Raw genomic sequence first — 21,448 nt, forward strand, 5'->3', positions numbered from 1 at the left:
TTAATATTGAAATTAAAACAGTTTTAATGCTGCATTCGTCTTTGTCCTCAATATTAAGAGGTTCCCATGCTTCAGATTGTGATAAAATTTATGGTAAACTGTTGGAATAATGTTCTTCTGGTAGAGGAGCATCAGATTGGAAAACTTTTCCTCTTAAATTGACACTGATGACTTATATGCATATGATAAATCTACAGCGTGCTCTACACTTGGCCTGTGACCTCGAAACTTGTGGATTAAGTTAGTTGTTTTATAGTCTAAAACATATTCATATTTTAATGACATCATACATGGTTCTTCCTTCCTCATCACTTTTTATCTGGTGTCAGACCATCTTACTCTTTCTCCATTTTCAGATTAAGTCCAGTTTCGGATCGTCGATGAAGCCCCTTTGAAATCAAGGAAGTCCTTTTGTGCAATCTGATGTACACGACACCCTTTTCCGTTTTGCTTGGCTGCGGCTGCTAGAGTAGTCAGACTGTACGTTTACATGAAAAATGCAAATCTGTTTCATTTGTGACCACTGCAATTGTCAGAAAATAATGAAACTTTCTGTAGCCATTCTCATTTGCTGCTTTAGGAATCTGTTGACGAAGCTTGTTATGTCTATGCTTCCTCGCCGTCCAGTTCCTTCATGCCATGCGAAGCACATTCCCTTACCTATTCCCATACTGTACATAGTCAGATTATAGGTGCTCATCTTATTTGTATAGGGCAAGGATACCTCACAATGTGAAGTGTTGAGAAGCTCTGCTCGACCCATGTCTTTTGTTTCTCCGATGTCTTCATATTTTTCCCTCAAAAGCAGACTTATTTTGTGCTTCAGCATTCTTGTAGGCGTCACACACATCATATGGTTTCTTTTTAGGTCTAAAAATTCAAGATTGTACTCTGTGTCGAAAACCTTTTCATATATCCATGTCATGCGTGTTCCTTCCCCTCCTCTGACACTTATGAAAGTACATTACATAGATCTTTCGAACACTGAGGGTACTGTCTAGGTACTGCAGTGAACTATAATTTTTAATGTAGTGTGATTCTATTTTATGAAATGAATCCTTATGATTTCTTATATCTTTCATAACATCATCTGATGTTCCTTGATGATTATTGTGTTTGCCACGTTTGCTCTCACTCACAACACCTTCTAGACTAGTTTTTCCTAAAACTGTTTTTACCCATGTATCAGTAATACCAAATGCAATCACATAGTTTTGCACATATTACTACTTGATTTCCAACAATAAATGTATACTGCAATGCGCAAGTATCCAAGTTCTTTTTCTTGCAATTTTCATGAACAACTTGCTCAGATAATCACGTTTCCTATAGTACTTACTATGCCATAAAATATCTAAAACAATTTGTCTTTTATCTAATGATATTTTATCTTTACACTTGTACCTTGTAGTTATTGCTCAGTCTGAACCCATCCGCTTTTCTTGCATTTTTTCTGCTTGTATTAACATATGCTTTTCCTTTTTGATAAGCTTCTTTTCTAATGTTTCTCTTACTCTTCATGTCTGTGTTCGCGAGTTGTTCTGGTGAAAAAATGTTGTCTCGGCGTCCAGTTCCTTCATGCCACATGAAGCACATTCCCTTACCTATTCCCATACTGTACGTAGTCATATTATAGGTGCTCATTTGTATAGGACAAAAATCCAAAATATTGGTTCGAATGTATACCTCTATAATATCACTTGCCTGTGATTTTATTTACAATTGTTTGAGATGCTTCATCAGGGTTGTCTGCTGACGACCCATGAACGCCAGTATCTTTCCCATCTGAATTCTCGGTTATGAGACCCTTCACTTTTTGGCGAGCATGTGGAATTCCTATAACAATAATAATAATAATAATTTCTCATGGTGTAGCAACTGCGTTGCTTTAGTATAATACTGTTTGCAATACTGCGAAGTGTCTCAGAGTAGTCCAATAAGCTTATCTAAAACTATTGGTTCACTATTGATATGATGGTTGACAATCTGACGAACCTTGAGACGCTGGAATGTCTTCATCACAAGAATCTTCGCTGTTTCCGTTGTCAATCTATAAATAAGAATAACAATAAAAAATAATAATATTTTAGTCCAATCTGTGCAATAGTGCTTAGCCAGCAACATTATGATTAGCTTCATGGTTGTTGTTTGCTGTTTAGACAAACGACTGCTCTTGCATAATACACCTTCATGTTTTGTGCTTTCTGATAAAGAATCTGGTTACAGAGAATAGTACTTCCTTTCTTCTTTCTGAAGCCATTGGTAACATTAATTTGGAACTGTTTATTTTATGGTATCGGCAAAAAGACGAAATGTAACTACGTTATGCTGTGTACAATACAACATTGACAATTACTAGAATACCTATAATAAGACCACTGAAACACGGTAGTAATACTTAACGACACTGATGACTGTGATAGAAAATAAACACAACACAAAATAGATAAAAAACCTCCAAACACGACATCCTGCTTCAATCAATACCTTTTCCCTCGCGTTACAACGACAAAAGAGTGCAGTGATACCAACGTATGATGTATAAACCCAGTTTTTTGTTCGGTGAAACAAAATCGTAAAAGCAGTTACGATAGAAGGCCAAGCAAGCTGTCAAAGATATGAGTACAATAGGATCTTAACAGCAATTGCGATGGTATCTCACTGAGAACATATGGAGTCTGTAGTTACGATGTTCGAACATCTTTCTATGACGGATCAGTAAGGGGGGCAGTTACGATTTTATTTCACAGACAGCTTGGACAACATACGGGCAATGTACATCATTTTCTCCCACAGTGTAGTTATGATAGTATTGGACTGAACCGTCGACATACACTCACAAGGATTTTTTTTCTCTAAAAGCATTCCTTCATCGTTCTCCCCAAAACCTGTAAATTTCGTGGTGTGGCAGATGATTACATCTGTCAGCTCTTTCTTTAGGAAGGTCCTGTATTTTAAAAATTATTCGCGTCGCTAAAGCGGACAAAAAACACGTATGTGCCTCAATACTATCCATGTAGACAACGGCTCTTGGCGGACCTCTTACAGTTACTTTCATGATTCGGATCCACAGACCTAACTTCCCAACGATTATGGCCATAAGATTTCGCAATGCTTGGGGGGGTAGGGGTGGGATGGAGTATATTTATTCGTGCAGAACCCTCATACACTTCTAGAAGTGACTGGATAACCATCATTTCTCTGGGATATAATAAGGTTTTTTGTGTCACAGCTGAAATTTATTTATTGTGGCATGCCATGTCTCGAAACCGACCAGCTCATTTATATTAAAAACGGCAGTTCTAGAGTGTAACCCCCTCCCCCCGATAAGTTTCTGCAGACGCCCATGGTTATGGTCATTTGTTTTGTGGAATGGCAGACGTGTCTCATCTGTCTCGTTTCAATGGATAATGATTGATAATCATCTTCTCCCCCACCCACCAATCATCCCTGTGCCCTGAAATCCCCTCTGTCTTATTCATTGCGCTATCTTCCACGCACTCAAATACGCAAAATGGCCATGTCTAACAGCCTGAAAAGACTAAGGAGTTTTCAGAAGACTTCGTGGCGTTAAGGCGAGTGAGGGTTAACAGCTTTTTCGTTGAACGTCAGAGTTGACAAATGCGGAACTGAAAATCCACACCCGCATCATTAGGTGAAGCAGTGAAACAAAAGTGGTTCGTGCTTATGTGCTTTAGAGAAGATTTGTCGCGTCAAAAAAGAATTTTGACATCCTCTAATCCTCCTGAAAAGTTGCAGATGAACGTTTGTCAAGTCTTCATTAAATACCGCTTGGCGGCAGTATGATGGGTTATCGGCGGTATGATAGACGGAAATAAGTCTCGAGATTACCACCTGAAGCCAAACAGGATGATGCTTCCACGAGCTCCTCAATAAGAGATGTAATGGATGACTCGAAGTTAGACGCCTACCAACCTATATGATGCTGTTTCCCTATACTCTGTTTTACGAAACGTTATCTAAATGAGTCTTCCAAGTGTCGCTATCCTTGGCCCTGGCAGATCGCTGTTAAGTTTATCAGCAAGAACTGCAAGTGCCACGAACAAAGGCAAAAGGAGTCGCCCACCCTCTTCTGTTCGCAAAATAAATATAATGTTATGTTACAATGTTTCAGGAAAAAATGAAATGTTTTTCTCGTTACATGTTTTAAAGTCGGTATTATTAGAATTCGAAATGAAGGGAATCAAGTGTGGATTTCTGGTAATAACGTTGTTTTACTTACTAGAAACTTCAACACTTCATTTTATCGCGCTTAATCACTCCCGGATAAAATTAAGAGTCTCTGAAGATTCCTTCACTTGACATTACTTCTTTTCCTTATTTTGTTGATGGTAGACGTATTTAATTCCAGACATGTACTGCACAAGTCTGCTAGAAGTAAAACATCTGCATATTTACATCACGTTATTTTGATTGAAATGTTAACACTACATCCAGGAGATTCTCCATCTTACTAAGCAGAGAATTATAGAAAAAAATAGTAGGGGAAAGTATTTGACCTTACAACACTTTTCATAGCCAGCCCTCTAATAGAAGTTTAATATACCGTTTATTCCATTTTTAAAGGACAGCAGTCACTTTTTGAATGCTGCAGTCTTTCTGAAATTACAAAAATTATTTTGGAAAAGTGAAGTTTTTTCAAATGTGAAGCAATGTTCCTAAAGAGAACATGGTCATTTATCGAGGAACATATATTCTGCTAAAAATTAAAAGCACTGCAATCGACAAAATCTTGTCAGTGCTGTATTTAATTGTCTGTTACGTTATTATTCCATTGCACACAAATAATCGGTAAGTGACGTTGAATTAAGTAGAAGCTCATTCCATGGTTAAGGACTAACATTTGTGCAATTTACACTGAAGTATTACCATGACACACAGCACTGCAGTGTAGTTCGATATTTAATCGTGAAGCGCTCCTGGACGGTCATTATTATTCTACAATATTTCGGGATGAGTACTCATATTGAACATGTAGGGTTTAGACTGAGAGGCTGCACAATAATATTGAAAACATAAAAACTTTTGAAATATTTTGGCCTGCTTGGAAATATTGTGCTGTCTGTAGGCAGAATTGATAACATCCTAGCCAATCTCTTGCGTGGTACAGTCTCTGGATATCTTTTTGTTCGCTACTCGTTGTGTTATGTTCAAAACAAGACGAAAGAGCGTTTGTATAAGTTAACATCGAACGTATAGATTATTGCCGGCAGTGTGGGATGTTAGGGCATATGAGCACAGAAACAGAAATGTAAAGAATGAATCGTAAGATTTGTCGCTCAGAAATTACAAACAGTCGATATGCGAACCATGAGTGACCCAGCAGACGTCAGTACGGTAATCGAATTCTTGCCATAGCCGTCCCAGCATGGCATCGTCGACTGTGACAGTCGCTTCCCGTATTCTCTCCCGGAGCTCTGCTACATCACGTGGTGTGGGCGGTACATACACCAGATCTTTAATGTGTCCCCACAGAAAAAAGTCACATAGAGTGAGATCTGGTGATCGGGGAAGCCATTTCATGGAACAGCTCACTCCGGACCTAGACTCGCCATGTTTGCGACTAGCGCTGACTACTGGCAAATTAGCAAACTACGCTGTGGCGGTATATGTGAAAAAAAAAACTTTCATGGTTTCTCTAAAAAATGACATATGTATGATGTCTGTACAATGTTTGGTTCTTGTGCAATAAATAATTGAGGAGCTAACTCGGAAATTATGAGTAAAAGCATATACAGATCGTTATGTATAGTATGCATTACTTACCAGAAAGCAGTCCTTCGGTGCACATCGTGCAGGTATTATTGCTTGACACGTTTCTGTGTCTATGTCTCAAACACTTTAACGCAAACCTGCATTTGTGAATTTAAAGTCTTCGAAAGAACTGTCAGTAGGAAGCTATTGTAGCAATAGATAAGCACTGACTTCGTGGAATTGCGTCTCTCATTGTACTATTTTGTTTTTTGATCATGTACATGTGGGCGTCCGTAGAAATTTATTGGGGGGGGGGGGGGGGGGAAGTGGGGATGTGGGGCTCAAAATGGTCAATTTTGATATAAATGAGTTAGTTTCAAGATGTGTCCTGCCATTAGAAATAAATTTTATGATAAAAAAACTTATTATAGCGCAGAGGACTGATGATTATCCAATCAATATTATTTTGTTATAAGTAAATTACTTTGATACTTAAAAACCAACACACAATTCTACAATAAATGTTCTAGTCATAGCATTGACTCACTGCGATCAGTAACGTAGTGCCACATTCGGAAAAACGAGAGGTTTCGAGGAACAACAGGAAATCTTCTAGAATTGTTTGAGAAATTTGTAAGGAATAAAAATATAAACTCCTTACTCCAGATTCCAATGATCAGACGAGAGGGCTAGGGTCTTGTTTGTATGTGTTGGGACAATCATTTCCAATAGCGTATCAAGTGTTGACCATCAACACGTAAAAAGTCATGAAAATCTTTTTTTTTTCGTTCCACTTCAGTTCTGTCAACAAGTTGTCCGTGAGTGATCTTTAACGCTTCTTGAACCAGTTTTTCACCCACCTTTTTTTCTGTTGTTGTTGTGATCTTCAGTCCTGAGACTGGTTTGATGCAGCTCTCCATGCTACTCTATCCTGTGCAAGCTTCTTCATCTCCCAGTACCTACTGCAACCTACATCCTTCTGAATCTGCTTAGTGTAGTCATCTCTTGGTCTCGCTCTACGATTTTTACCCTCTACGCTGCCCTCCAAAACTAAATTGGTTATCCCTTGATGCCTCAGAACATGTCCTACCAACTAATCCCTTCTTCTGGTCAAGTTGTGCCACAAACTTCTCTTCTCTCCAATCCTATTCAATACTTCCTCATTAGTTATGTGATCTACCCATCTGATCTTCAGCATTCTTCTGTAGCACCACATTTCGAAAGCTTCTATTCTCTTCTTGTCCAAACTATTTATCGTCCATGTTTCACTTCCATACATGGCTACACTCCATACAAATACTTTCAGAAATGACTTCCTGACACTTAAATCTATACTCGATGTTAACAAATTTCTCTTCTTCAGAAACGCTTTCCTTGCCATTGCCAGTCTACATTTTATATCCTCTCTACTTCGATCATCATCAGTTATTTTGCTCCCCAAATAGCCAAACTCCTTTACTACTTTAAGTATCTCATTTCCTAATCTAAATCCCTCAGCATCACCCGACTTAATTCGACTACATTCCATTATCCTCGTTTTGCTTTTGTTGATGTTCATCTTATATCCTCCTTTCAAGACACTATCCATTCCGTTCAACTGCTCTTCCAAGTCCTTTGCTGTCTCTGACAGAATTACAATGTCATCGGCGAACGTCAAACTTTTTATTTCTTCTCCATGGATTTTAATACCTACTCCGAATTTTTCTTTTGTTTCCTTTACTGGTTGCTAAATATACAGATTGAATAACTTCGGGGAGACTACAACCCTGTCTCGCTCCCTTCCCAACCACTGCCTCCCTTTCATGTCCCTCGACTCTAATAACTGCCATCTGGTTTCTGTACAAATTATAAATAGCCTTTCGCTCCCTGTATTTTACCGCTAACACCTTCAGAATTTGAAAGACAGTACTCCAGTCAACGCTGTCAAACGCTTTCTCTAAGTCTACAAATGCTAGAAACGTAGGTTTGCCTTTCCTTAATCTTTCTTCTAAGATAAGTCGTAAGGTCAGTATTGCCTCACGTGTTCCAGTATTTCTACGGAATCCAAACTGATCTTCCCCGAGGTCGGCTTCTACTAGTTTTTCCATTCGTCTGTAAAGAATTCGTGTTAGTATTTTGCAGCAGTGGCTTATTAAACTGATTGTTCGGTAATTTTCACATCTGTCAACACCTGGTTTCTTTGGGATTGGAATTATTATATTCTTCTTGAAGTCTGAGGGTATTTCGCCTGTTTCATACATCTTGCTCACCAGATGGTAGAGTTTTGTCAGGACTGGCTCTCCCAAGGCCGTCAGTAGTTCCAATGGAATGTTGTCTACTCCGGGGGCCTTGTTTCGACTCATGTCTTTCAGTGCTCTGTCAAATTCTTCATGCCGTATCGTATATCCCATTTCATCTTCATCTACATCCTCTTCCATTTCCATAATATTGTTCTCAAGTACATCGCCCTTGTATAGACCCTCTATATACTCCTTCCACCTTTCTATTTTCCCTTCTTTGCTTAGAATTGGGTGTCCATCTGATCTCTTGATGTTCATACAAGTGGTTCTCTTTTCTCCAAAGGTCTCTTTACTTTTCCTGTGGTCAGTATCTGTCTTACCCCTAGTGAGATAAGCCTCTACATCCATACATTTGTCCTCTAGCCATCCCTGCTTAGCCATTTTGCATTTCCTGTCGATCTCATTTTGGAGACGTTTGTATTCCTTTTTGCCTGCTTCATTTACTGCATTTTTATATTTTCACCTTTCATCAATTAAATTCAATATTTCTTCTGTTACCCAAGGATTTCTACTATCCCTCGTCTTTTTACCTACTTGATCCTCTGGTGCCTTCACTACTTCATCCCTCAAAGCTATCCATTCTTCTTCTACTGTATTTCTCTCCCCCATTCCTGTCAATTTTTCCCTAATACTCTCCCTGAAACTCTGTACAACCTCTGGTTCTTTCAGTTTATCCAGGTCCCATCTCCTTAAATTTCCACCTTTTTGCAGTTTCTTCAGTTTTAATCTACAGGTCATAACCAATAGGTTGTTGTCAGAGTCCACATCTGCCCCTGGAAATGTCTTACAATTTAAAACCGGGTTCCTAAATCTCTGTCTTACCATTATATAATCTATCTGAAACCTGTCAGTATCTCCAGACTTCTTCCATGTATACAGCCTTCTTTTATAATTCTTGAACCAAGTGTTAGCTATGATTAAGTTGTGCTCTGCGCAAAATTCTACCAGGTGGCTTCCTCTTTCATTTCTTAGCCCCCGTCCATATTCACCTACTACGTTTCCTTCTCTCCCTTTTCCTACTACCGAATTCCAGTCACCCATGACTATTAAATTTTCGTCACAGTTCACTATCTGAATAATTTCTTTTATTTGATCATACATTTCTTCAATTTCTTCGTCATCTGCAGAGCTAGTTGGCATATAAACTTGTACTACTGTAGTAGGTGTGGGCTTCGTATCTATCTTGGCCACAATAATGCGTTTGCTATGCTGTTTGTAGTAGCTTACCCGCATTCCTATTTTCCTATTCATTATTAAACCTACTCCCGCATTACCCCTATTTGATTTTGTATTTATAACCCTGTATTCGCCTGACCAAAAGTCTTGTTCATCCTGGCACCGAACTTCACTAATTCCCACTACATCTAACTTTAACCTATCCATTTCCCTTTTTAAATTTTCTTACTTACCTGCCCGATTAAGGGGTCTGACATTCCACGCTCCGATCTGTAGAACGCCAGTTTTCTTTCTCCTGATAACGACATCCTCTTGAGTAGTCCCCGCCCAGAGATCCGAATGGGGGACTATTTTACCTCCGGAATATTTTACCCAAGAGGACGCCATCATCATTTAATCATACAGTAAAGCTGCATGCCCTCGGGAAAAATGACGGCCGTAGTTTCCCCTTGCTTTCAGCCGTTCGCAGTACCAGCACAGCAAGGACGTTTTGGTTATTGCTACAAGGCCAGATCAGTCAATCATCGAGACTGTTGCCCCTGCAACTACTGAAAAGGCTGCTGCCCCTCTTCAGGAACCACACGTTTGTCTGGCCTCTCAACAGATACCCCTCCGTTGTGGTTGTACCTACGGTACGGCTATCTGTATCGCTGAGGCACGCAAGCCTCCCCACCAACGGCAAGATCCATGGTTCATGGCTTTTCTGCTTGCAACAAAGTAGAGCAATTATCACAGCAGCAGCGCCTTGTCGTCCACTGTTCGGAGTCACTATATTATGGACAATATTAAGAACTTCAATAATATTGTACACTATTATTGTGTTTCGATCACAAAATTAAATCATTTTTCAAAAGGTCATTACTGTTATCACTATTTCATAAAACTATATTACTGGTATCATAAGTGACCGACAATTACGTCTTTTTCAAATACCTGTAATGATGCATAACAGATTTTAGTGAAACTACTGATTGAGAAACGGATGTATCGACAACATCTTCCTCACAGAATCCACGCACTACACACATACTTTGCGCCAAGTATCTATGATAGTAAAAACATATCATAGTGTCATTATTCTTAAATATCTCTTGAAAATGCCTCCTCTGACTGCAAGTACTTCCATCACCGAACCAGATATTTCGTCATTATTCACTTCGCAACACATAAACGAACACCGAACGAGGTGGCGCAGTGGTTAGACACTGGACTCGAATTTGGGAGGACGACGGTTCAATCCCGCGTCCGGCCATCCTGATTTAGGTTTTCCGTGATTTCCCTAAATCGCTCCAGGCAAATGCCGGGATGGTTCCTTTCAAAAGGCACGGCCGACTTCCTTTCCCGTCATTCCCGAATCCGATGAGACCGATGACCTCGCTGTCTGGTCTCCTTCCCCAAAAACAACCAACCAACCATAAACGAACTAATTGATAGCGCAACAGGAACTATGTAATTGCTAATACACTGCTGTAGGGCCTACACATTATTATTATTATTATTATTATTATTATTATTATTATTATTGCTATCCTGGCTGGGTCAGAGATTTTCTCCGCTCAGGGACTGGATGTTGTCCTAATCATCATAATTCCATCCCCATCGACGCGCAAGTCGCCGAAGTGGTGAGAAATCGAAAGACTTGCACCCGACGAACGGTCTACCCGACGGGAGGTCATAGTCACACAACATTTACTTTATTATTACTATTACCAGTTAGGGGACCCAGCTTCGCTCAAGGAGTTGATGAGAGAGTGGGGGTCATGGCTTGTTTTTTCATTGTCCACAATTACGATGGCGACATCGTTTATATGAGGTGCGTTAAATTGATGTTCGTGTTCCCCATGTGGTCTTTTATCGGCTTGAATTATTACTTTATAGTCGTTAGAAATCATTTAGTGCTGTTTTGAAAGTGTGAATCAGTTGATTGTATTTGTGTAAGATCCTTTGTGCATCTCTCCCTATTTCACGTCTCAATCCACTGATATTCGTGCATCAATGATTTCGGATGAAATATACTTGCAGAAATATGTGGTCTTCGTCGAGCAGTGATAGTAATGATCTCATGTTGTGATAGATCTGTCCTCGGATAAAAAAAAACATAAATATTACTATTAATGATAAGAGGTCAAACATGAGGCACTGGCAGCTTGATGTCTTCCAGTTTCTGTCAGTTGAGAAGTAAGGAGTCCCGCAGTCAAGTGCTTTACGAACAGAAGTATAGTACACACATTTGAACTTAGTTGATTTTGAATGGGTTGTGGAGCATGGGTGAAGCAAGAGTCGATAGGGACATGAGTACTGAAGACTGAGCATGGTTTGTAAAAAGTGTCTACCCTTAATGTGGATAGTTAGCTTTCTTTTCTGGGAAGCAGTTGTACGTAGCACTTTCGATGCACGGAGAATTGTTTCATCGGTCCATAGAAATATGCAATACCAATTGCCTCACTGACTTATTAGTTCGTGGTACAACAAAACAAGTATGAAAACTAAATGCCACTCGTCTTCTGTTAATTTTAAAAATCAAAGTGTTCAAAGACTTTTTTTTCGTCGTGGGTCGGGAAGGGGGAGGGGGGGGGGGGGTAAGGGGAGTACTGGCTAATACGTATCTGATTACAGTCAGGAGTAATAGTCGCATAAAGCTTGGGAAACCACTGGGGGCGCTTCAGAGATGAAAAGGGTTTGGTGAACAGATTAACTATTTAACCTTTCGAAAATGAGATGAAAATATTTTACATCATCATGATGTAGCCAGTTGTTCTCTTGACGAATTATTTCGTGGAGATACGATTTAGCGACCTCGGTACAAGAACATGTGCAAACGGAGTGAAAAGGCTACTACGTCCACACTTACAAATGAAATGTACAGGCAGTGTCAAATTCCACATTGCCTTTTTCCTGTGGTCTTAGTAAAGGTCTTTCACCATTGCATCGCCCAGAGATGTGAGTATCGTATGAGATACAGGAGAAACTGGCCGAAAACGCCGAATTTCATCCTATGTTGTTCTACGCAAGAAAAGTAAAAACTGAAATTCAACAAATGTATTAGAATTAAAAGGCGCAAAAATCACAACATCAAATGACAAATACTAGAGAACACGCGTAACATTGTGACTATCAACAGCAAGGAGCAACAATACTTACTGACTTATTACTCTTTGAAAATTAGCGAACTTTTTTAGGGATGGGCCACATTTGGGAGGACGACGGTTCAAACCCGCATCCACGTCCACCCATCCTGATTTCCTTAAATTGCTACAGGCAAATGCCAGGATTATTCCTTTGAAATAGCACGTCCGACTTCCTTCCCCATCCTTTCCTAATCCGAAGGGACCGATGACCTCGCACTTTCGTCCCCTACCCCGAATCAACCAACCAAAACTCTCAAAATTGACAAAGTTTTACAGAAGCTCGAAATGCAGCGCGAACTTCAATGCGAGATGCTTTTAATACATTGCGCAACAAAACTCTGTCTCAATATCTGGCAGAAAATCCAAAGATATTCTGGCCGCATGTAAAGTGCACCAGCGGAAAGGCACAATCAATACCTTCGCTGCCCGATAACAGTGACGATATTACTGATGAAAGGGTCACTTTAATGCACAGTTACTAAATACAGTTTTGCGAAGTTCCTTCACCAAAGATGACTAAGTAGATATTTCAGAATTCAAACCAAGAACATCTGCCAGGATGGATAACTTAGAAGTTAATATTCTTGGTGTAGCAAAGAAGCTCAAATCACTTAATAAAGGCAAGGACTCCGGTCCAAATTGTATATCAGTCAAGTTCCTCTCAGAGTATGCTGATACCTCCATATTTAACAATCATATACGACAGCTCGGGCAACGGCCTTTCCGTATTGGTAAAACCGGTTCCCGTCAGATCACCGAAGTTCAGCGCTGCCGGGCTGGGCTAGCACTTGGATGGGTGACAATCCGGTCTGCCGAGCGCTGTTGACAAGAGGGATGCAGTCAGTCCTCGTGAGGCAAACTGAGGAGCTACTTGACTGACATACGGCCGGGAGAGCGGTGTGCTGACCACGTGCCCCTCCATATCCGCATCCAGTGACGTCTGTGAGCAGAGGATGACACGGCGGCCGGTCAGTACCGTTGTGTCTTTATGACCTGTTACGGAGGAGTTTAGTTTATAGTTTTTTATACGACCCATCGCTCGTTGAAAGACCCATACCTAAAGACCGAAAGTTTCACAAGTCACACCAATACCCAACAAAGGAAATACAAATAGTCCGCTGAATTACAGACCCAAATAGCTAAGGTCGATTTGCAGTAGTATTTTGGAGCATATGCTATGTTCGAACATCGTGACTTTTCTCGAAGAAAACGATTTATTCACAAACAGTCGACAAGTATTCAGAATATACCGTTCTTGTAAAACACAACTAGCTCTTTATTCAAACGAAATAATGAGTGCTATTGACAGAGACTGACAAATTGATTCTATTTTTTAGATTTCCAGAATGCTTTTGACACCGTACCGCACAGGGGATTTTAATTAAACTGCGTGGATATGGGGTGTTGCCTCTGTTGTGCACTGGATTCATAATTTCCCATCAGAATGATCATAGTTCTTAGTAATGGCGGAAAGTCATCAAGTAAAACGGAAGTGATATCTGGCGTTCCCCAATGAAGTGTTATAGGCCGTTGTTGTTCCTGACCTACATAAACTATATAGGAGACAATCTGAGTAGCACTCCTAGGTTGCTCGCAGACGATGCTGTCATTTACCATATTGTGAAGTCGTCAGATGACGAAATTGCGAAACGATTTAGACAGGATATCTTTATGGTGCGAAAAATGGAAACTGACTCTAAATAAGAAAAGTATGATATCATCGACATGAGTACCAAAGGAATCCGCTAAATTTCTGTTACAAGATGACGCACAAAAATCTAAAGGCTATAAATTCAACTAATTACTTAGGGATTACTTTAACGAATAACTTAAGCTGGAACGACCACATAGACAATGTTGTGGCCGAAGTAAGCCAAAGACTACCACTTATTGGCAGAACACTGAGAAAATTCAACAGGCCTATTAAAGAGATTGCCTACACTACGCTCATAGATCCTCTTCTGGAGTACTGCTTTGCGGTGTGGCATCCGCATCTGATAGGATCGACGAAGGACATCGAAAAAGTTCAAAGAAGGGCAGTTCGTTTTGTACTATCGCAAAATACGGGAGCGAGCGCCACGGATATGATACGTAAACAGGGGTAGTAATCATTAAAACAAGGGCGTTTTTCGTTGTGGCAGCATCCTCTCACGAAATTTCGACCACCAAATTTCTCCTCAGAGTGTGAAAATATTTTGTTGGCCCTCCCTATATAGGGAGGAATGGAATGATCATCGTAAATGAGAGAAATCAGAGCTCGCACAGAAAGATTTAGCCGTTCGTTTTTCCCGTGCGTTGTTCGAGAGTGGAACGGTAGAAAAATAGCTTGAAGGTGGTTCGCTGAACGCTCTGGCAGGCATTTAATTGTGAACTGCAGAATAATCATGTAGATGTAGATGAAGATGTAGAGGTACCTCCAAGACTCTGCTTTTTAGGTCTTTCGTCGTATGCGTGCCACACTCCCATGGGATCAAACAAACCTGTATCATTTGTTCTGTCCTTTATATACGTTCTATAGTGCTGTTTTCTTTGGGCCCAACAAGCTTGACCAGTTTTCTAAAGTGGATCTAACGACTCTGACACATCCTAAATAAGACAATGAAAAGTGAATAGAAATAATGAGAAATGATCACAGTGTTAACAGGGACTTAGATGTTTTCCATTTCATGTCTTAAGTGTTTTCTGAAACTGTCTTTATGATTTTCTTGAATCTATCAGTTGTTTTGCTCAGTATTTGATTTAAATATGGTGAGCTGTCACACTGACTTATTTTACTTTCACACATTCTGTGGCAATTCGTCGTGTTGTTAGAGGGAACGGGCGTGTGTTGTAAGTTGGTATGCCCTTGACTGGCACAACTTTTACGTGTTGTATCACCTTTCAAGTCTTATTGCTCTAGTCCACTAAGATCTATATTGTCGATCTATACAGTCGTTCGGAGATAACGTAACACCAGACTCAGGTTTCATTAATATCTGCTCGTAAGACTGATCTGTTTTAAGTTTGTATTTCTAGAAACAAGCACTTATTACTTTTCGCAGACTAGCATCAAAGTCGAATAGAATTGAAAATTATATTTTAGTGGTTTTTAATTGTTTTCGTTAATGGTATTTGTATGGGGTAAAACGGTAGTGTCATTTTAACGTATCGCGTGACATGTCTGCACGAGAAGTGGTTAGCTTAAAATAATAGTTAACTTCATTATTACGAATAATTAGAAATTGATCGTTTCTTGGACTTAGTACAAAGAAATGTTCAAGCATTAATAAAAGCTTAAGTAATGAAACGAAAAAATGCTGGAGATAAATTTCAGTACTTGAATAAAAGCTCGGTCCACTTGCTTCTACATTTTGCGCCCTCTAAAGAGAAATATTGTCCACTAGCATCGATTAACACAACAGTGCCAACCTGAGTACTATCATAGACAAGTTTGTGCCGATATCGTCCTACACCCCCCTCCCCCCCCCCCCCCCCCCCCCCCCCACCACCATCATCCCCCAATCCTGGAAGTTAGCGCTAAGTCTGGAGTGAAAACGAATTGTCTTTGGCACTTTCACTTTTAAAATGACCAAATGGCTTCAGAAAACATCGCTCTTGTGCAACGCAGCTAGCTCTATTTTCGCACGAAGTAATGGCCGTATTTCTAGATTTCCGGAAAGCTTTTGACACCGTTCCTCACAAGAGACTTCTAATCAAGCTGCGGAGCTATGGGGGTATCGTCTCAGTTGTGCGACTGGATTCGTGATTTCCTGTCAGGAAGGTCGCAGTTCGTAGTAATAGACGGCAAATCATCGAGTAAAACTGAAGTGATATCAGGTGTTCCCCAGGGAAGCGTCCTGGGACCTCTACTGTTCCTGATCTATATAAATGACCTGGGTGACAATCTGAGCAGTTCTCTTAGACTGTTCGCAGATGATGCTGTAATTTACCGTCTAGTAAGGTCATCCGAAGACCAGTATCAGCTGCAAAGATTGCTGTATGGTGTGTCAGGTGGCAGTTGACGCTAAATAACGAAAAGTGTGAGATGATCCACATGAGTTCCAAAAGAAATCCGTTGGAATTCGATTACTCGATAAATAGTACAATTCTCAAGGCTGTCAATTCAACTAAGTACCTGGGTGTTAAAATTACTAACAACTTCAGTTGGAAGGACCACATAGATAATATTGTCGGGAAGGCGAGCCAAAGGTTGCGTTTCATTGGCAGGACACTTAGAAGATGCAACAAGTCCACTAAAGAGACAGCTTACACTACACTCGTTCGTCCTCTGTTAGAATATTGCTGCGCGGTGTGGGATCCTTACCAGGTGGGATTGACGGAGGACATCGAGAGGGTGCAAAGAAGGGCAGCTCGTTTTGTATTATCGCGTTATAGGGGAGAGAGTGTGGCAGATATGATACACGAGTTGGGATGGAAGTCATTACAGCATAGACGTTTTTCGTCGCGGCGAGACCTTTTTACGAAATTTCAGTCACCAACTTTCTCTTCCGAATGCGAAAATATTTTGTTGAGCCCAACCTACATAGGTAGGAATGATCATCAAAATAAAATAAGAGAAATCAGAGCTCGAACAGAAAGGTTTAGGTGTTCGTTTTTCCCGCTCGCTGTTCGGGAGTGGAATAGTAGAGAGATAGTATGATTGTGGTTCGATGAACCCTCTGCCAAGCACTTAAATGTGAATTGCAGAGTAGTCATGTAGATGTCATGTAGATGTAGATGGTGCGGCTGCAGCAACCTTCTTGATCTGAACAATCAAGTCGTATTCCTCGTGATCTTTCCTCGGAAGGACCACCACCAAGTTAGTTTTCAGCTTGAAAACCAAACATGATGATAACACAAGGAATGAATCCACTACCCCGGGCACCAGTCGCAAGGCTGGCTTTACCTGGTCATCGGTTTCCGGGGGACCAGGAGCATCATGTTACGCCTGAGGTTGAGAACCAGACGACGTCCAAATTATTACGCACAAAACAAAGACACTTCATCGGTACACTTAATACTAATACTCTTTTCAAACTGGGCAAGATCAAACAACTTACAGATGTGCTGCAAAAATTCTATATCAAAATCCTTGCAATCCAGGAAACACGATTTACGGACGAAAACCATTTTGATACAGACAACTACAGGATCTACAAAGGAAAACCACCAGTTAAAACTAATGAGAAAGGGCTCAAACAGTTTGGCACAGCATTTGCAGTCCACAAATCTATCAGCGACTCTGTCATTGAGTTCCAAATCTATCTCAGAACGTATATCAACGCTCTCCATCAAATCGGCCAACAAAGCATATACCTTGATCAACGCACACGCACCCACAAATAACTATAACAAGAAGAACCGCCAGAAAGTGGATGACTTCTGGAATGACCCTGAAGAGACGACAAACAAAATTGCCAAACACCATGGAATAATCTTGTTAGGAGACTTTAACGCGCAATTAGGTAAAGAGAAAAAGTACAGGAAAATCACCGGAATCCATACAGCTCACATGAGAACTAACAAGAATGGGGAAAGATTGCTAAGCTTTTGCGAAAATTTCGGCTTCGTACTTATGTCAACACTATTCAAAAAACCCAATAAGAAACTGTATACTTGGAAGTCGCCCAACACAATGTTGGGTGAATTCCAGATAGACCATGTGGCCATCTCCAAGAGTAACACAGCAGAAATTCTGAATGTGAAAACAAGAAGAGGATTTTTTGACTCAGATTACCATCTTCTACAGATAAAGACCAGATTACAACACAATAGAAAAAAGCCAAAACTAAACAAAGTGCTGAGACCACACCCCGAATACATAAAACTCAACAAGGAAAACATCTTACAGGAAATTAGTCAGACAAACACCACAAACTGGACAGAACTTGTGGACGTCCTCAAATCCACGATGAAATTGGGTCAACCCCCAAGAAGGAGAAAACACAGGTAGTGGAATATAATATGCGACCAAGAAGAAAGGACCAATGCCTGGAAAAACTTCAATAGTCGCAAAACATCAGAAAAATGGCAACAATTACTAGTAATTCGAAAACAAACATCGAAAACTATTCGGAGGGAAAAAAGAAATTATGACAAACGGCGACTAGATGAGATAGAACAAGATTTTAAGAAGAACAACACCAGGAATTTTTATAAGACGTTTAAAGAACATATTTCAGGATACCAGCCACCCAATCTTTGTTTCAAGAAACCGGATGGTTCACTAGAAAATAACACAAAGAATAACTGCCAAATCCTCGCAGGCTATTGCAACAAACTTCTCAACTGCGAAAGACCTACAGAGGATATTCACTACGAGACATCTACACCAAATCCTGACGCTAAACCGCCAACTATCAACGAAATAGTAGAAATTATCAAGACACTCAAAAAAATAGAGCCTCAGGAGAAGATGGAATTATTGCAGAACTATGGAAACTAAATGATGAAAGGTTAACAGGAAAATTTCACAAAATCATATTAAACATTTGGGAAACAGAACAGATCCATTCTGAATGGAAATGCGCTCTCATCCATCCACTCCACAAAAAAGGGGACAAAACTGGACCAAATAATTACAGGGGTATCTCACTCGTACCGGTCACATATAAAATCCTATCAAAAGTTCTCATGAATAGATTAGAAGAACAAGCTGACCCACAAATAGGAGAATACCAGGCTGGTTTTCGCAAGGGACGATCATGCATAGAGCAGATCTGGAATCTGAAAATGATTCTCCAGACGAGAAACACTCGAAACACAGTGGTTACTTTTGTAGATTTTAAAAAGGCCTACGACTCAATAGACAGATTAGCACTCTGCAAGACGCTGGAAGAGTTCTGCATTGACAGAAAGACAAGAGCAATCATTCGGGAAACATTACGTGACACAGTCTCCAAGGTTAAATTTATGGGGGACATCTCGGAACCATTTGAAATCCAAACTGGAGTGCGACAGGGTGACGGACTTTCACCATTACTCTTTAATATCATTCTTGAAAAAATTATCAGGACATGGGAAAAAGAAGTCAAAGGAATCCAAATTGGCAAAAGAAAAGATAATAGATTCAATGTGAAGTGTTTAGCTTTTGCGGATGACCTTGCAATCCTCACAAATAATAGAAAAGAAGCCACTAACGCCATAGAGAAGTTACACGAAATTTGCTCAAAGAACTGGCCTGCAAATCTCATATGAGAAAACCCAGTACATAGAAAGTGTTACAAGACAAATTGCCTATTGTGACAACCCATGGGAAAATCGTACAAGTACCTCATTTTAAGTACCTGGGAGAAATCATCCAGCCATCAGGGATCAACCTAAAGGCCAATGAGAAAAGAATAAAAAACTACAGAAAGCATATAAACTCACGTGGAACTATTATAACAAAAAGTCCATATCCATTAACGCAAAATTGAGGCACTACAACACTGTCGTACTTCCGGAGGCACTGTATGCATCTGAAACAACACAAATAGGTGGGCAAACTAAAATCAAAGAAATAGAGAAACAAGAAAGGAAAATTCTCAGCAAAATTTTTGGCCCGATACAAGAGCAAGGAATCTGGAAGAAGAGACCAACATCAGAATTATATAAATACACATACAAGATTACGGATACAATAAGGAAAAGAAGAATGCAGTTCTACGGACATATCCACAGGATGAATGAAAACAGAATTTCAAAGCGAATTCTTAAAGTCATCAACTCAGGCAGGGGAAAAACAAAGTGGATAAAAGAAGTTGAAGAGGACCTCAGACAAGCACACATAACAGTAAACGATGCAGAAAATAGAACTGAATTCAGGAACATCATCAAAAAACATAAATTTGACACCACAACACAGAAGGGACCAGGACGCAAATGGACAGCGGAGCGAAAGAAACAACACAGTGAACACATGAAGAAAATTTGGGCTCAGAAAAAACATAAACAATCATCATAAAGGAATTCAAGTTCAAACGCTCTCTTAAATGGGAATAATCGAAAATAATAATAATAATAAAACTGAATAGACCTATAGTAATGTGGTAGCCATTACATAGTTACTGCAGTCTTGTACTGCCAATGAAATCGTTTATCTGCTGCGAAGTGAATAATGAAAGAATTTCTGGACTGTTGCAGGAACTGCATACAACACGGAGAAGTTATTTTTATGAGATATTTAAGCATATGTTGCGAGGTGCCGGGGTGGAGAAGAGTTTATACTTCTTTAATTCTGACGAATTTTGCATGAGAACGAGGCATGCACTCGACCCCCTCCTTACCTACCACCTAATTAATTATGCGCACAATGGTAACGAAATGAAATGATGGTGGACGTTGCTAGTTGGTAAAATAAGGAGTGCACACTCAGAATAATTTAATAAAAATCGTAATCTACTTAGAGGAAAAAGAGAACTTTATCATAATAAAAACAGGAAATGGGATTTTGTATATATCTACGAAATGATATGCGGACTAAATATTACAATGAGATTTATTATACATCAGAACATAAAGGCACTTGATTACCGACACAAACAGTAGTTTAAAGGATAGGGTATACTGAACTATTATGAGAATAAGAGTTGGCTCAAGGCTCCTACTCTCTCTGATGCAATAGATGGACGATAATGACTGGAGGTCCTAATGAATCAAGTATATTGAAGTATCGTGATTAGTAGTGAGAGCTCAAATGGAATCACATGGAGAGGCAGGCAAGGTGGACTTATAGCAAAGCGAGCGCGCGTGCTGTCGAGGACTTCAGTATAAAAATGATGGGTCCTACAATGTTTGACCCGCAAAATACTTTACCAATCCTGAAATATGTAGGAGGTCGTTGGTAGGCAGCGTTCTGATGATGTAGGAGCCAATTTCTGCTGTGCAGCAACTCTGTTTCAACCTCTGGCGTTGAAAGCTGCCGAAAAAGTGTGACGAAGCCCCAAGACTGTCCAACTCTGCCGAAGAACAGATCCCGAATGCCCTGCGCCCGCGCAACGCAAGAGCGAAGCCAACGTTCCTCAACTCCCTACTATCCTCGAAAACAGCGAATCAGCATTCAGTGCCGATTCCAGAATCCCCCCGCACTGTCTCAGAACATCATTCGCGCCAATAACGACCGTTCCCTCCAATTTCGAGCAGGACTTCATGATGTCAACTAGCCTCAGTTTAAGTTGACCAATGATGCCT

The 21,448-nt window shown here is 40.1% G+C and overlaps 1 long non-coding RNA gene across 1 annotated transcript; it reads right to left on the reverse strand.

The window, feature by feature from the left end:
- Nucleotides 1-1,709: 1,709 nt before the first annotated feature.
- LOC126272053 (uncharacterized) lies at nt 1,710-21,219 on the reverse strand. Its single transcript, XR_007549164.1, has 3 exons — nt 21,074-21,219; nt 1,996-2,050; nt 1,710-1,836 (listed from the first exon to the last, which is right to left on the reverse strand). It is a non-coding gene; the product is annotated as an uncharacterized LOC126272053 (long non-coding RNA).
- Nucleotides 21,220-21,448: the final 229 nt, after the last annotated feature.

The sequence above is a fragment of the Schistocerca gregaria genome, chromosome 5 (genome assembly GCF_023897955.1).
Source record: "Schistocerca gregaria isolate iqSchGreg1 chromosome 5, iqSchGreg1.2, whole genome shotgun sequence".
In the NCBI taxonomy this organism is placed as follows: Eukaryota; Metazoa; Arthropoda; class Insecta; order Orthoptera; family Acrididae; genus Schistocerca; species Schistocerca gregaria.